The sequence below is a fragment of the Pseudopipra pipra genome, chromosome 17 (genome assembly GCF_036250125.1).
Source record: "Pseudopipra pipra isolate bDixPip1 chromosome 17, bDixPip1.hap1, whole genome shotgun sequence".
Taxonomy (NCBI): domain Eukaryota; kingdom Metazoa; phylum Chordata; class Aves; order Passeriformes; family Pipridae; genus Pseudopipra; species Pseudopipra pipra.
This window is the reverse complement of record NC_087565.1, coordinates 11,385,921-11,399,623: the sequence shown is the minus strand read 5'-3', so window position 1 is coordinate 11,399,623 and position 13,703 is coordinate 11,385,921. Positions and strand designations below refer to the sequence as shown.

At 43.2% G+C, this 13,703-nt stretch overlaps 1 protein-coding gene and 1 long non-coding RNA gene across 5 annotated transcripts in view; both read left to right on the top strand.

Annotated features, from left to right (window-relative positions):
• The first annotated feature begins 608 nt into the window (after positions 1 to 608).
• Positions 609 to 1,445, top strand: LOC135423855 (uncharacterized). The gene is made up of 2 exons (XR_010434988.1): positions 609 to 878; positions 1,023 to 1,445. It is a non-coding gene; the product is annotated as an uncharacterized LOC135423855 (long non-coding RNA).
• Positions 1,446 to 3,727: 2,282 nt separating this feature from the next.
• The window catches only part of NCOA3 (nuclear receptor coactivator 3), a 67,535-nt gene continuing 57,559 nt past the window's right edge, over positions 3,728 to 13,703 (top strand). For 2 of the 4 annotated variants that reach the window (XM_064674261.1, XM_064674257.1), the window contains exon 1: positions 3,728 to 3,859. The gene's annotated coding sequence lies outside the window, so the exon portion shown is untranslated. Of the gene's footprint in view, positions 3,860 to 4,021; positions 4,107 to 4,346; positions 4,495 to 13,703 lie in introns of those variants that run through there. The other 2 variants (XM_064674259.1, XM_064674258.1) reach the window with 2 other exon arrangements.

Sequence of the window (13,703 nt, the reverse complement as noted above, 5' to 3'; positions counted from 1 at the left end):
AAGGATTTTTTTTGACTCTATTTCCAATGTAAGCCACAACCCGAAATCAAATTTATGCAGCTCTGCTCTGGTTTCCCCCCTGCCAAGGCACTGGGGACAGGGTTAAGAGGCAGTGGGGTGAACAACCCCCCCACAACTTTGATGTTCAGTCATGCCCAGCCAGAGGCAGATCTGCCACGATGGATTTGGCCAAGGACAGCACAGCACAACTCGCCCAAAAAATCTCTTCCTGTGCAGGTGTAACTGGCCACCTGCTCTTCAGTTTCTTCATCACCTTCCCAATCACACAGAGTTAATATATTACTACAGTCGCCACATTTCAGCCTTGGCTACAACAAAACGGGCACTGCTATTGTTTCCACACTGGAATAGCTACATGGACGTAGATTTGGCCTCCAAAGGAAGGGGAACAGAAAGAGGCGAGGGTTGCTCAAGCAGTGCACAGCTCAGCAAGGGAGTTTAACAAATACCATCAGGGTTTGTGCACAGGGGAAATAAAACTCGCTGGTTTTAATAGCCAAGATATCAGTGGAAGTTACTGGCTGGTTACAGCAGTGAGCTTCTTTTAGCCTCCCCTACGTATGGATTTATCAGAAGAAGCAGTTTCAGGTGCCTTTTCCTTTGGAGCTCAGCCCCAAACTGGAAACTCTCTGGACTGCTCCTGAGGGAGGCAATGGGAACTGAGCACTGGGTCACCTGCCCAAGCACCACCTCACTCCATGTGTTGCATGTTCAGACTGTGAGGGACTGAAGCGTTGGTAATGTGTTAAACATGGCCAAAATCATAGAAAGACTTCTTGTCAAACTGCAAGGAAGCAACTGCCTGTCTGTGACCACTGAAGCCTGACTGGAATTTGGACTGGGAAGCAGGACTTGAGGTAAGACTGTTGTCTAATCATCTCAGGTCTGAGGAGAAGTAAGCAAGGCCCAGGGGGTGGTGGAGGAGAAGGGTTTTGGGGGTGTGATGGTGCTTTCTTAAAGCACCTCCACACCAAACCAAAGGAGTAATTCCCCCCTTCCAGGAAGGCCACTTACACATGAGACATTCACGTGAGAAGGGTCATAAACCACCAAAGACCCCCCAAAGCATCCCCCCAGCTCATTCCTGAGGCATTCCACCACCACATGATCCAAGGGAGGCAACAAATCCAGAGCATGCCTCAAGACACTGCAAAGCTTCCCTCCCACCCCCAGGGGAGGTGCCTGGAATCCCCTGAACAGATATTTATCCACTGGACTCTGTGTTTTGTGGGAACTTCACCAAGAAGACCAGAACAGCCAGACCCAGGGAACGCCGCCGGGTTCCATGGAGTGATGATCCATTTTCCACTGTAATCTTTCTCTGTCACTTCTTTTCTTCCCCTGAACTCCTTTTCCTATTTCCTTCTATCTCTCTTTCTCTTCCCCACGTTTCCCATTAAATAAAACCCGTGCTACAGACTTTGGCATCTGGTCTCGTTTTGTACCTTAATTCGGGCAGAGGCATTTCCAATAATTTTAATAATCGTGTCAGCTCCAGGAAGGAATCTCGATTCTGGGCTCGGATTTTAATAATTTTAATCATTTCTAATAATCGCAACACAGATCAATGAAAGAAACCTTGGTTGCGGCACCGCTTTCCGTCAGCAGGTGACACCAGCGAGTCATTAAAACCAAATGTGCCTCTTTTTCGGGGGGGGGGACGACCGCGAGTCCCAACCAAAATCTGAGACTTGGCGTTACCCTCCAAGGGACCAGAAAAAACCACTTTGGATACAAAGCGCTATTTCTAGTTCCCGCTTGTCGATCATATTTTCTCCCCCTTTCAAGCCCCCTTTTATTGTTTAATTTCTGGATATAAAGGTTATATTTGTGTTTTCCAACACTATATATTTGTATTCAGAATTTCTCACGCTCCGAGATCCGATATATATAATACAGTTGATACAAGGTTCTATTTAGAAATCAATTTTTATATAATTTAAGATTATATAAAATTATATATATTATATATTATATATATATTTATATTTATTTATATTTATTTACATTTATTTATATTTAAATATTATATATTATATATTATATATTATATATTATATATTATATATTATATATATATAATATATATATATAATTAGGATTATACTAACGAGAAATGTTAGTATTTTATATTTTTTGCACGGCCCCCTCCCCCCAATGAACTTTCAGGCATTTTTGTGCTGTAACCTCCCTTTTTTGGGAATACTCCACATCAAGCCCCTTAATGTATCAAGCATATTATGAAGAGGTCAAGAACGACAACACGAAATAAATTAAAAACATCTGTAAAAGTTTCTTTCCACACACAAAATAACTTTTCTTTTTTTGGGGGGGTGATTTTCTTTTTTTTTTTTATTTAACAGCCTGTAAAAAGATAAACCTTTCGCCAGAAATGATCTTAAAAAGCTGTTTTTACAAGCAAAACCGGGAAAAACGGGGCAGCGCCGCCCGCTCACTGCGCATGCGCAGGTTCCTTCGCTGTAGCGCCGCCTTTTGACCAGCAGGAGACGCCAGAGAGTCATCGGTGTCACTGCGCATGTGCAGCTCTGTTGCCAGCTTGCCCACACTTGTCGGTGGCATCAGTAAAGTTATTGCGCATGCGTAACTTTGTCGCCCTGTTGCCAACATTTACCATGTGTTTAGCTACTTCACTTTAGGCAGTGCTTATGCGTGCGTTCGTCGTTCTGTTGCCATTAATTCCCACGTGTTTTGCTGTTTGGTTTTTTGCAGTGCGCATAAGAGAGCTCCTCGCCTTGTTGACAGAACTTCCCATGTGTCTGGCTGCTCTATTTTAGGCATCGCGCATGCGCGACTTCGTCTCTGTGTTGCCACAACTTACCACGTGCTCGTCTGCTTCGGTTCATGCGCGAGCCCTTCACCGTGTTACCAGAACTTCCCACGTGTTTTGCTGCTTCGTTTTAGGCAGTGCGCATGCGTTAGTTCGCTGCCATGTTGCCAAAACTTACCACGTGCTCCACTGCTCCGTTTTTCTGGCTGCGCGCATGCGCGGCTGTCCCGGCCGCAGCACCGCTCTGTGCCCGCGCACGCGCAGTTCCCGCGTTCGCCGCCGGGCGGCGGCACCGGAACACCGATGACTCTCCGCTGCTGTTCCCTTCACATCCGTCACCTGCCCTCACGTTTGCCAGCTCTTTATCATTGAATTTATACGTACAAAGCTGCAGTTTGTATTTTCAAACCCTAGAGATACACAGTAGGGATTTCCTATGATCTAAGATGTGTGTATAATACGTAATGTACGTAATACAAAGGATACCGGGTTGCATTTTGAAATTAATTTATACGTTAATTAACATTCATTTTCAATATATACAAAGACGAGAAGCTTTACAGTCTTTAATATTGTTTTGCACGCCCTCCCATGAATTTTTGGGGCTGTAACCTTTCCTTTTTGGGGGGGAGGACGCCCCACGACCCTCCCTCCATCCCCCCACTCACCCGTTCCTGCACCGCGTCACCGCTCACCCGGTGACATCGGCGTGTCCCAAATGACATCACCCTCCCACGCCCCCTTTTCCCTTGGCCCCGAGCGAGGCACAGGATGAGTCAAACCGAACCTTGTTCCACAGACGCCCCCGGGGAGGCGGTGGCGGGCCCCGGGACTACAAATCCCGTGATGCCCCGCGCGCGGAGGCGACCCGGAGGACTACAAATCCCGTGATGCCCCGCGCGCGGAGGGAGGTGGGGCCTGCCCCGCCTCGCGCCGCCGGTGCCTCCGCTCGGGGCCCGATTTAAATCCAGGCAGCGAAGGAAAATGGCGGCGCGGGGTTGACGGTGGTGGGGACGGCGAGAGGGAGTCGGGCTTTGGCTCCTTTCCCAGGTGAGCGGGGCTTGGAGGGAGGCGGGGAGGGAGTAACGAGTGGAGGGAGGAGGGTTCTCGTTCGTGTTCCCCCCGCTCCTGGCGCCGGGGTGGCAGCGGGATGGCGGAGGGAGCGCTGCCCGCTGGCCGGGGAAGGGAGCGGCTCGGGGCTCGCCCTCGGGGGCGGCTCTTTGCTGCCTCTCGCCCCCCTCCTCCATACGGCCGTGGCTCCCCGGGGGGAGCAGAGCGTAGATGGGCTGTGTGTGAGGTGTGTTCCCAGCGCTGGGGAGGAGGGGGTTCCCCGGGCGGTGCGTGGCCGCCTGTACCTCGTTCATTGTAACTTTGGCGCCGGCTGAGTTGGGAAGGGGCATTCCCGGGGCGGTGTCGGGGCACAGGGCTGTGGGGTGAGGGCTCCCCGTGCCGCCGCGGGATTCGGGTCTGAGCCCGGTGATTTTGGGTGGAGGTTCCTCTTGTGGCACTGGGAGACTGGAGGTCGCTGTGGGTTTGTCTTTGGAACCGTCTCGCCCGCGGTTTCCCAGCCTGAGCACAGGGATGTGTGGGTGAAGCGCTCGGGCTGGAATGGCCCCTCCGCCATCCATCGGGGTTTAGCTGATGCCGAGACCTTGTTATCTCCCTCTGGTCATCCCGTAGCCTCGGTGAGTTTCGGAGGTGACTTCTTTTGTCTCCTTATCTCCGGTCATAAGGAAAGAGAGGAGAAATACTGCAAATGAGAGGTTGATTTCCATGCCTCTTACCCATCTCTGCCTCGTAGCTCAAACGAAACTGTGTTATTGAGGGATGGAGATAAGATTTTTCTCTTTTTTTCCCCTCCCCCGAGGTCACATACCATTGTAGGTTTTAGTGACTCTGGGACATAAATGGGGTGAAAACGAGCGGGGATGTTGTCTGAGGTTGACTTAATTCCCAGAATCCTCTTTGGTTCTAAAGTTGGTTCTGTTTGTGGTTTCTGCTCCTACCCTTAAGCACAGCCAACTTTGCTTTTGAAAGAGAAGCTTCTCAGTTTGCCAGCTCATATTCAGACAGCATCTCCTTCCTCTTTTAGATAAAAGTTAATAGAAAATACTGTGTTGGATTCTTATCTGGAATAACAGGACAAAACTACAGCAAATCTGGAAGTGTGAGGGTTGGTAATGTCTAGCTGTATGGTATCTATATATAGTTAAAATGGACACTTACAGTAAGCTTAAAATTTTGTCATCACTGTTGTAAAAATGAGTATTTTCTCATAAAATATTCCCAACTTTACAATGTGCTGCTACACGAGACAAAGTTGTGTTGTAAATACAAACACGAGATAGCATCATAGAAACAAATACAGTCTGAGTGAAAGCCCAAGCATAAAGACTTGGGTTTAGAGGAAACAGAAAAAAAATTCGTGTTCTTTTGGTTTGGGGCTTTTTTTTTTGTTTGTTTGCTGTGGTTTTGTTACCTTTTTTTTTTTTTTTTAAAACTGGGTTGTGCATTATAACATACAGTAATTGTATTTACTGTATGGGCTGTTCAACTGACTGATGTTCAGAATTTCTTTCAACTCTGTTACTACTGCTGTATTTTGGTTTTTTAACTAATACCAGTGGATTTGATGGATTTGCTGCTGTGATGTGAAGGCTGGGGGATAGGGGAAGTGACAGCAGACAGAAGAAGCCCAGCATTCAGCCTCACTTTAAGTACCTTTCCTGATTCCAGTGTGCTGTTTCCAGACTGATTTTATTTGGCATGTGAGTTTTGGGCTTGTTAGTGGCTTTGGGTTTCTTTTGACTCTTCCTTTGTAGCCCTTGTTCATCCTGGCTTTGGATTTATTAACTGGGAAATTTGCATTGTCTAGTTATCAGTTTTTTTCCCATAGTATCACTGAGACAAAATGCAGAGTAGGAAGGAGAAGCAAATCTGTTTTACAATGGAACCTTATCTTTTGATCGTTTTTTATTAATAATGGACAAGAAATCACAGTCAAAACCTTCAAGATTAATCTCTGTTACAGCTGCATAGAAAAAGAGGTGTGTGGTTTTATTTTTCAAGAACTCTGAGAAAGAAAAGGTGTCTTGATTATGTTTGTCTGCAAAATTAAGCCACTGGTAGCATGTAAAATGATATTGGACACTCCAGTCTGACACTGGAGGTTGCTTCAACTCTGCATTTAAATGAGCCTCCCTCGAAGAGGTGATCTTGAATGACTGTGTGACACAGGATATTCTGCATTTTATGTGCACAGAAGCTTTTTGAGTATTTAGAAATATCTTAAATATTCCCCTGAGTTGTTTTTATAATTAAAGAAATGGAGGAGTGAGGGAGGGCAGGAATAGTATTCTTTATGCCAGGGGTATGAGAGGCTAGTGAAAAATATGTAATGTTAATCCTGGGGCAGCATGCCTGTAGGGGGGGGTTGTTTGTTTTACCCCCTCTCCTCCCCAGCTAGACCTACTGATGTTTTAAATGCAGTGTATTAGGGAAGAGGCAGTTGGGAAAGAATTTACCTGCTGCTGATTTAAGTCTGCTATGAAATATGTTTCCACTCACTCTCATCTTTGTATGCTACATTTAGTTGGAAGAAGGTACATCAGGTTGGTTTTCACCCCATATAAATGGGAGGTATACTTGAGATGGACCCTAATAATTTAATTGGTGACTTTTTAAATTGACAGTTATCAATAAAATGACTTTTTCGTAAAGTAAAACAAAATTACCTTGCCTTCAAACTTAATGCAATGAGGGATTCTTAGTCTTTTGTGTGCAGTGTGTGGCATTGTTGGTGGTGAGGTTTTGTGGGTTTAGATGTAGATATACATTTTTCTTTTATGTTGTCCAGAGTCAGCCCTGTTTCTGACATTGTGAACAGGCAAGGAAAAGGTGGTTGCTTAAGAGACATGAGAGGAAGAAGGTAAAGGGGCCACCATTGGTTTTACTGCTCATTTTGCTTATATGCTGGAAAGTCAGGTTTGTCACTGTTACCTTAGGATATGGTAAAAGTCATCTACTTCTGAGGTTGTGACTGCTTTTGCAACACTAGAACAGTGGAGGTGATAAGGTCAGATCTGCAGGTGTCTGTCTACCTTTGAGTAGACAGTATTCTGTCTACTTTGAGTATTCCCTGACTTTGTCTGCTGTATGTGTGGGGAGGGTTGCTGCTTGGTTTTTTGTTTGGTTGGTGTTTTTTTGTTTGGTTGGTGGTGGGGCTTTTTCTTTTTTTTTTTTTTTTTTTTTACTTTGCTTTGCTTTTAGTGGTACACCCACATGCCCCACCTTTGTCACTTTTATCCTTAAATGTGAGCCTGTTCAGGTCAAGCATTCTTTGTTAGGTTATGGGTCATTGCCCTATTGGAAACTTGGTTTTCAAGGGTTGTTTTCCATCAGGTGAAATTCAGTTTTGATGATTAGAACATGGGTAGTGTCTTGACTTGAAGTCTAAAAGTATCACAGGTGCATTTAATGGATGAGATTGTTCTAGAAATCTAAAACCACTGTAAAAGTTCTCCAGAAAACACTGTAATTGTTAGGTCAGGGCAAACGGTTTTTCATCAAGTTGTTGCACATGTGGCCAAACTACAGAGCAGTTCTGCCCTGACTTACCAGGTGCACCTGAAGATGGGGGGTGAGGGAGAAGGGAGAGGCTGCAGAACAATCAAAGTGGCCAAAGTGACTCCTGGCCAAAATGAGCAGCACCTGCAGCAGCCTTGGCTAACCCAGCCTGGGACATTCTGTCACAAAGACTGAACCCTTTAGTGGCTCCACTGTTTCTGTGCATGTTGAGATGTGTCAGAGCCATGGAATGAGATAATTCAGTATCACAGGTACACCCAGGAGGCCTTTTAGGAGTGTATTTTCAAGGCAGGTTTGCATGTGTGGAATATTCTGCATGTGTCTGGTGAGTTATGATGATTTCTCCTCTTATCTGCTGCGTGGAAGTGAGAACTTTTTCTGCTGTTCTAAAGACAAAAAATGTCATCAATATTATGTTTCTCTTGGGTAGTTGTGTTGTAGCCTAACACTGGATTTTGCTGTGGTTGTATGGGTTTTTTCTTCCCTTGGCAGTGGGAATAGAGAAAAAAGAAAAGGCAACATTGCCTCTTATCTCCCTGGTCAGGATACCATTAAATAAAGCTATTTAATGTGTGGATGAAACTTGCCCTTTGAATCTCCAAAGGGCTTCATGTGTTTTTCCCCATGAACTTTTAGGTGAGGTGGAATAGAGTGTGATACCCTTTGTGGATCCAGTGGCTTTCCCTTAATGAAAACAAATGGTAAAAATTAATCTTGCTGGAGTATTTTATCATTAGGCAGCACAAACATGTCTTTGAGCAACACTACAAATAGAAAAGAATTAAGAATGGATGGTGCCCTCTTCAGCAAATACACTTAGTTCTTAAATTGTTTCTAATGGGAATCCTTTCTAATGGAGTCTTCAACCTGAGTGTTACTCTAGGTAGAAATATGTGCCTAAGAGCAGTTAGTGAATGTGGGAAAGGAAGCTAAAATTATTCTTGGGGAAGCTACCCAGGCTAGGAAAAAAGCAAGCCAAAATCTGTTGTCTAGAGACTATTTGCCAGTTGTCTTTGCTGAAGGAAACAATTGGCAGAGGTGGGGTTTGTCTGCCACTTCCAGTGTACCAGTGTAGAGTAAAGCAGATCAGTGTGTGTGTGTTCAAAACAAGTGTCTTAAGACTTTATTGAAGCTTACCTGATTAATTTAATTTTAAGCATTTCTTTCCAAATGCCAGTGTCTGTCTGGGTCATGTGCTCAACAGAACTGTCATGCAGTGCCTCTCTCTTCCTGATGCAACTCTAGCAAGACTGTTAATTGACATCTTGCACTCTTTAGGAGGATCTTAGAACAGCCATTTATCTTTGTAGTTGGTCACAAGCTGGACAGGACTTCAGCTGTCACCATGCTGTGTCCAGGGCAGCATCTCTCTTCTCTCACTGAACCAAGTCAGGCAGAGCTGTGATGGTATGATGTGGTGCTGCATTAAACTGGGGTTTTCTTGGAGGTAGGAGGAGAGATGTGCTAAATGTCCTTCCTGCTCTATACTCATTAACAGGTAGTTTGGAATTTTAAAGGAAAAATACCTCTGTATTCCAGGTCATATAGTATGCTTTTATACACAATTTAAACACTAACAAATGCTTGTTGTCTTTGCCTAATGAAGAACAAGGGCAAGAGCTTTAATTGAAAGGATCTGTCCTAATGCTTAATGGGAAACTCTTTCAAGTGATTATTAGTGGTTTTTTCTTCACACTGACAGCTTTTATGTGAAATAAGTTGGCTGTATGATAACATTAACACAACAGTTCCAGGTAATGCATTAAAATACAAACCCTGCTGTCCCTTTTAGGCTTTTGTAATACTAAATCCTGACACACCAAGCTCCTGAGGAAGAGTTGGTGAAGATTTAAAAGATAACCCATCCCATACCCCTCTCCTTGGTTCTTTGAAAGTCTTGTTTTTCTAGAAATCTCAGCTTTCATAACTGTTGTGACAAACTTGAGAATTCCTGCCTGTGAATATAACCTGCTGATAACTTTCCCTGGGTACAAGATGGATCAATATTGAAACCTGTTTGCCATGGGCTGCATGGTAAAATCCAGCAGGCTGTTTCTTGTGCCATGGTTTTCTGAACTGCACAAAGTAGTATAAATATACATCCTGGTTCCACAGGCACGATGCAAAGCTGGCTCACAGCACCAGCCACTGCAAAATCATTGCTCTGGTTCTCTTATGTGCTGCTTTGGAGACTTGTTTCTTTTTACAAAAAGACATAAAAGAATAAGAGCATACCCTTGGAAGGAAATGTGAAGAATAGCTGAAGTGTTTCTGATACTTCCCCATGCCAAAGAGTGACTAAGCAATGGAAGCTTACAGCAGAGATTTGTGTTTTGGGTTTGTTTTTTTTTTTCCATTTTACTCATCTGAGAGGCTTTGAGTTCTTATTTTTCTAAGTCTTAAGCAGGCCTGTAACTACTCTGAGCTCTAGCTAGAGAACAAGATATGAAATGTAGCATAATAAGACTAAGCAGCTATTTCTGCCTTACCTTGGAAGCTTGAAGAAAACTATTTTACTATTTACTTTTTATCCAAATGCGTGAAATGTAACTTTAAAAATCTCATGAGGACAAAAATCTCTGGTGTACAGTTAAGGTGCCTTCTTGACTTGCACAAACAATAGTTCATTTTCATTTAGACATCTTATTGTTGTTCTTAAAAGACAAAAACTTATTGCTGTGGGTCTAGAAAGGAACCTTTCTAGACTGCATAGGTTTAATGTTTTTTAGTTCCCATTGCTCAAATATTGATGAGCTGAGTCATTTACATCTAGACAATGGTATGAAGTCAAATCCTATTTCCAGTGTTGATTCAGCATGAAATGTTTAGTTATAGAATCACTTATGAACCAACTTTGTTCAAATTCCATCAAACAGCTTCTGGTTAACTTTTAGGATTTCCAGGATTGTTCATGTGTCTTTCAAATCACTTCTTAGTTACCATCAATCTGAGGCAATTATTACTCTGGGAAGTGTTACAGCTGTGTGTGTGCATACAGTCAGGATGTGGAAATGCTGTACTGGTTTTTTGAAGCTTATGGAAGAAGTAGTAGTAAACGTTCAAACATTAATTTCCCTCACAACAATGACTTTTAGAAGTGTTTTCCATTCTTAGCAGCTTACATCTTAAGGAGATGACATGAAACAAAAATTTGCAACTTCTTCATTGCCAGTGACTTGGATAGAGTTTTCAGACCTCTTCTCTTATTTCTATCCCCATAAAGGCTGGGCTAGAGAGTTAGATGGAAATAGGGAATTATGACTTTTTTTTTTTTTTTGCACTTCCCTTTGTGCTCTGTTCATCTTTGCTGCAGTGAACTAAAGCAGGCTTAGCAGCATCTTTTGTTGTATTATGCTCCTGGTTTTATCTTGTGTGTTCTATTAGTTTTACCTTCTGTTCTCTTGGTTTTATCTTTCTGATGTTCAGAGTGGAGATTCCTGGCTCAGTGGACAGCCCTCAGCACATGGGCTAACATTCTTAGGTAGTAATTGAGAGAAACTCCTCTTAATCAGAATTACAAGTATTTATCTAGTCATAGATTCATAGGCAGGTTCAGCATAGAAAGGCAACAAAAGCAGGAGTACTTTATCTGCAAACTGTTCACTTGAATAAAATGGAACAAACCCAGCACCTCCTGTTAACCTCGAATGCCCATTTGATCTCCCCATAAAAGGCAGGCAGTTCTTCTGATCAGTGCACAGAAAACTGAACAAATAAAACACCTCCACTGGGTGAAGAAGCTTTCAAAGGCTCCTGTGTTACACTTGTCAGGTTTGTGTTGGAACTCCTCAGCCTTTGGTGCTGTGTGTTCCAGGCTCATCAGTCAGGCTGGGAGAGGGACAGATCCAGTGCTGCCAAACTTGCCAGGCTTGAACTGCCTGGGTTAGAGAGCACAGGCAGGTAACAGGGATCATGGGTGGGATTCAGTGCCATGGAAAAGGAGTGCAAATTTGAGGAAATGGGAGGAGAGCCATTGAGAGGAACAGAATTGTCATCCACTGTAAGTTTTGTTCAAATGAACAGCAGCAAAGTAGCTTTATCCTCAGCTGCTTCATCTTCTCTTGCCCATCTGTCTGAACCTCAAGTGACCTCTACCAGATTAACACACAGGATGATAATATTTCAGATTGGCCAAGCAATGCTTTTGGTCCATGAGCAAAGGTTTTTTCCTTCCCCCTCGTCCTAGTTCTGCTTTATATCAATGAAATTTTTGCCTTAAACTAAAGAGTCTGTCTAGGCAGAAGTGGAAGGTTGTTTGAGCAGTACATTTGAGAAAGCTTTTTAAAAATCTTTTAAAAGCAGTGGAAATTTCCAGGCTTCACAAAAGAAAAAGAAAAAAAAAAGATTTTAGGTTCTGGTCTAATAACTGCTTTGCAAGAAGAGAAATATGAAAAGGAACCGCAGACATTCTGGATGTCAGCCTGCAAAATTTTCCACTATTTCCTTTAATAACATGCAGGCATGCTTATATTGCTGGAATTTCACTTAGAAGTCCTGTTCTGACTGAGACTTCGAGCTATTTGGTGAGCAAATGCTTGCTGAAAATCAACTATTGATTATATTCATCTTGTCTCCAGTTTCCTGTTTTAGTTTGTGTTAACTGTTCCTATTACTACGTGATCACTCCTGGGTGACAATCCATCTTTTCATCCTTCTGATAGTAATTCTGGGCCAACCTTTCCAACAAAAACTGTTTGCTGCTAAACTAGAAATTCTAATTGTTGTGTCTTTATATGTAAGGGAAGAAAGACATTAGGAAACACACCCTGTTCTAATGGTATTCTTTTGTAAAAACAGTTAACTTTAAAGCCTATGTAATGGTTGTTTTAAAAATCATTGTATCTTCAGATCCAATGGTGAAAATCAAACTGAATGGTCTACAGGTTCAACCTCATTTGTCTCCCTTGAAGCTCTTTTCTGTGTAAGTTCTTTTTGTTTACTAAAAAGCTCCCTGACCTTTCAGAGATCTAAAGAACTCTGTACTTGGAACGTGTCCTGTCTTTCTGTCACTACAAATATTTATTATTAACTTGGGCTGTTTTGGGTTAGGGCCTAAAGAATCCTTCATATATTGGGTTGAGATTTTTTTTTTTTTTCTGGAATGCTGGGGTGGGAGCTAAGGGAGGTATTGTGCAAAAAGCAAGCAACATCACAACTGATTGTCATCTTTCTAGTATTAACTGCAAATATAAATGCAGAACCCTTTAAATGCATTTCCATGGAATGCTGTCTGTCTAAGGCAGCACAGTCCACTCCCACAGTTCTCGAGCCAAGTCAGAGCTGTTGTGCTTCCTTTCTGTTCCCTCTCTCACTCTGCAGTCAGCAAACAGGTTTAAATGCAGAATCCTCCATTCCCTCCCTCCTGCCAACAATGAAACCTGGACCCCAAAATCAAACTGCACCCCCCAGACAGCTCCTGGCTGTCAGCTTGCTCCTGGTTGCACAAACACCAGTAGTAGTGCAAGGAAATGGGTGGGGTGGGACTGGGGCAGCCAGAGTGGAAACCAAATGGAACTGGATGGAGTTCCTGTCAGATTCTCTTTTTGAAACAAATGTGTTACAGAAGAGAGGCTCAGATGGTCCCTGGGGGTTGGACAAATTCAGCCCCCTCTACCCACCTGCAGGAGGAAGGGTTGGATGAGATACTCATGGTGTGTCCTTACTGGTAGCTCCTTACCTTTTGTATCTGCACTAAAAACATAATGTTACTGAAGTCAGTAACATTCCTCAGTAGGCTCACTTCCTTGGCTGAGGACTCTTCTCTGCAATAACACACTGAGTACCTCTAACTTTCAGTAGTACATTATTTTAGGGTGCTTTATTTCACACTATGTGGACTCATGTGTATATATAGCCTCAGTCACTTGATATCATACACAGTGTCTACCACAGCACAAGATTTTTTTAAATAATTCTAAAAAAAAAAATATAAATCCATTAACTTCCTCCTTTAGCACTGAGCCACTGATAGGGAGTAGATGTACTTATTATGGATCTGTTGCACCAGATTGGCAGTGTCAGCTGAGGATGTACCACGTTTGTGGTGGTGTTACTATGGCAACTGCCTTCTAAGAGCTGTCTCAAGGTCACTCATCAGTTGTAGCCTGGAGTGTTTGCTGCTTAAGCAAAATATCTACACCAAATAATTCCGGAAACGATCACCCTGCTTTGAAAAAGCAACAATAGGGATGCAGAACAGTATTTTATTTTTGTGTCAAGGGAAAGGAGATTCTCTTTCATTATCCTCTGTAATCATCCATTAGATATTTGAAGACTCTTAGGAGCATTGAGGGCTCTGTTTTAGTTC